We start from the raw sequence: 3,070 nt of genomic DNA, 5'->3' as shown, positions 1-3,070 counted from the left end.
CACATGTGTGCTCCGCACTGCTAGGCTCGCGTCTTTATAGTCCAGAACTCTGCCATGTCTGTAATTTCTCTGCCGGTTTCAAAGCTCACACTCTCCGGTCACCCCACTGTCTGTGACTATTGATGCCTTGTGTCTTGTATCCCCATGGGCTGGGACATAGAAGTACTGTTACTCATGACATCCTGTTCGAATGTGTCCTCTTTTCCATTTTACAGAGAAGGGCACAGAACATTTGGGACAAAGCCAGGCTAGAGTGTGGGCCTCTGCCTGTCTCTGCCCCAGCTACACGGAGCTGACTGCTGGGGTGGTTGACCCCTTACTGAAGCCACGTCAGTGTGACAGAGAGAGGCACCCCAGCAGCCCAGGAAGACTCGGGGCATCTCTAGGAGAGCAGGATACTGGGGTGGGTGTTGTGACCAGAGTGCTCGCTGCATATTGGCCTTCATGCCACTCTTCCCGTGCGTCGTGTTTCCTAATGGCTTGGCTGTGGATCTCAGTTACAGAAAATACCTTTGCCCCTAGTCCCAATCTGGGTTAGTCTATCTGATTTCAGTGGGTCCAGCTGAGAGTTAGCGGGAGCATGCGAGTTTCCTCTGTAGGACCCTCTTTCTGTGTTTATTTCTGGAATCGTTCTCTTTCTGGTTTGTGCCTGAGTACATCTTCAAGGAGCATCTTGGCTCAGCCTGTGCTTATTTCCTTTGATGCTGTGCTGAGGGCGGAGCTTTCATCTTTGTGCTATTCTCGGCCATGGGAGTACGGGAAGAAGGGGCTGGACACATTCAAGCTTCTATGCTTCAAAAGGAATCTTGCTTTTGTTAGCAGTATCTCTTGTGCTAATAGTTGATATTTTGGAGACCTTACTTAGAGTTTTACTAGGATGCATCCCTGTAGTTTCTGCCAAGGATAACAGTTGTTCTCTTCAGATGCAGAACTACCTCTCAACCAATGCTGCTCATTTATTTCTTCTCAGATTTACAAAAAACATAAAGCAGTTAGCTGAGGTTTGACTTTTATTTAAGGCGAGGGAAACCAACCGTTTTCTTCCTCCTTTTTTTTTTTTTTATCAAGGATCATGAAGCAAGATTGTGCTAAAAGGAAGGAGTATTAAACCCTAAGAGGAGGAGGAATGACACCCAGGCTGGTTCAGCCCAGGAGCTGATCAGTCACCAAGTAGTCGCAAGCAGCCTTTTGATAAAAACCAACAGCAACGAGGAGGCGCAGCACAAAGGCTCTGGATGGGTTTGTGCTTGTCCTCGGAGGTATGGATGGGGACAAGGTGACAGACCAGCAGCTGCACTGCTGAAGCCACCATCTGGACATTGTCTTCCCCTGTTCCAGGGAGAGAAAATAGGAAGGCCGCAGCTGCTTCTCCACTATACCCTGTGCTTAACTGCAAACAGATGGATACCTGCAGAAAAGACAGGCAAAGTGGGGTGCCTCGAGGGGAGGCAGCAGCAGGAGGGCTTGGCTCCCTCCTTCCTTCACTGGCCATCTCCCCAGGCAAGGGGCTGGGAAGGCTGTTCAGATACTAGTGAGCTCTGCCCGCTGTCCAGCCTGACTTGTTGGGAGGACTCCTCCATAGAGACAGTGTCTTACTCTGTAGGCCAGGCTGCTTTCCAGCTAGTGGCGAATTCACAGCAATCTTCCTGCTTTAGTCGCTCAGGTGTTGGGAGCACAAGCAAGAGCCTGCACACCTAGCGTGTAGCTCTTTTCTGTGCCAGGATAATTTGTAGCACATCTTGTGTCGTAGAGCTTTCTGTTGCGCTGATAAAGACCATGGCCAAGAGCAAGTTGTAGGTGGGGTGGGGTTTCAGCCTACAATCTATAGTTCATCACCGAGAGGAAGTCATGGCACCAACTCAAGGCAGGAACCTGGAACCAGGAACTGAAGCAGAGACCAGGGAGGAGTACTTCTTACTAGCTTGCTCTCCTCTGTTTGCCCAATCTGCTTTTTATATAAACAAGGCCCACCTGCCAAGGGATGGCACCGCCCACAGTGGGCTGAGCTCTCCTGCCTCAATTGTTAATCATTAAGAAACCTCACAAATGTGAATGCCTACATGCCAATCAGATGCAGGAAGCTTTTTCCCAGTTGAGGTTCCCTCTTCCCAGATGACACTACCTTCTGTCAAACTGACAAAAGATGGCTTCCATGTGGCATTGAACAGTGACCCCCACCCCCACCCCTCACCACTGCCAATCTTAGAGGATTACTGTAAGATACTGCTGCCTTTTCTCCTCTGTGTAAATGATGGGGTGCTCTTGGTGAGTTCTCAGATTCAAAGCCGCTCATACAAACTGTTTTTGCCCTTCCTTCACGCAGGGCCTCCGGACAGGCTTCCCTCAGCAGCAGAGGCTCAGCCGGGGTTGGCAACCTTCCTACACTACTCAGGGCACACTCCTGCTGGGGTCGCAGGGGACAGTGGAACTGGGCATTTTGCTAGGAACACTCACGACCATTCTAGAAAGCATTTGGAATGTTTTCTTAGCTCTAGAAGTGAAGGGAGACCCAGTGTAGCCATGTAAGCATGCCTCAATAGTGAGAAATAAGGCTCTCACGGAATGTTCCAGATCTCTGAGGTGCACTCCTTTAAACATCTAAATTTCATTTAAAACTGTACAGCATTTGAAAAGTGGGCGTATGTTCTTTTCTGTGAGTTTTCAATACATTTGCCTGCTCTTTAAACAGAAAATAGCCAATACCTTAGCTAACAATTGAGACTGAAGCAAAATTTAATTTAGAAATATGTTGCCTTTGATTTGAAAAGTATTCTTTATTTTATGTATGGAAGCACAACTTAGCTTCTTGTGTTAATTATACCTAGCTTATTTTTTACAATTTACACACACATTACGTTTGCCTGTTCTTTGAAATGGTCTTGTTAGATATCTCAGACTGACGTCTGACTCACTGTGTAGCTCAGGTAGGCCTTCAGCCTGGGATCCTCCTATCTGAGGCAGGCATGAGTTACAAGCTCAAGCCACTACACGCAGTTCACACACACTTTTAATTATGTTCAAAAGATAACAACCAGGGTGGAGGAATGAAAAGCCGGGCAGGGGCGGCGGG

The sequence above is a fragment of the Microtus ochrogaster genome, unplaced genomic scaffold (genome assembly GCF_000317375.1).
Source record: "Microtus ochrogaster isolate Prairie Vole_2 unplaced genomic scaffold, MicOch1.0 UNK121, whole genome shotgun sequence".
Lineage (NCBI taxonomy): Eukaryota > Metazoa > Chordata > Mammalia > Rodentia > Cricetidae > Microtus > Microtus ochrogaster.
Note: the sequence above shows the minus strand (reverse complement) of the source record.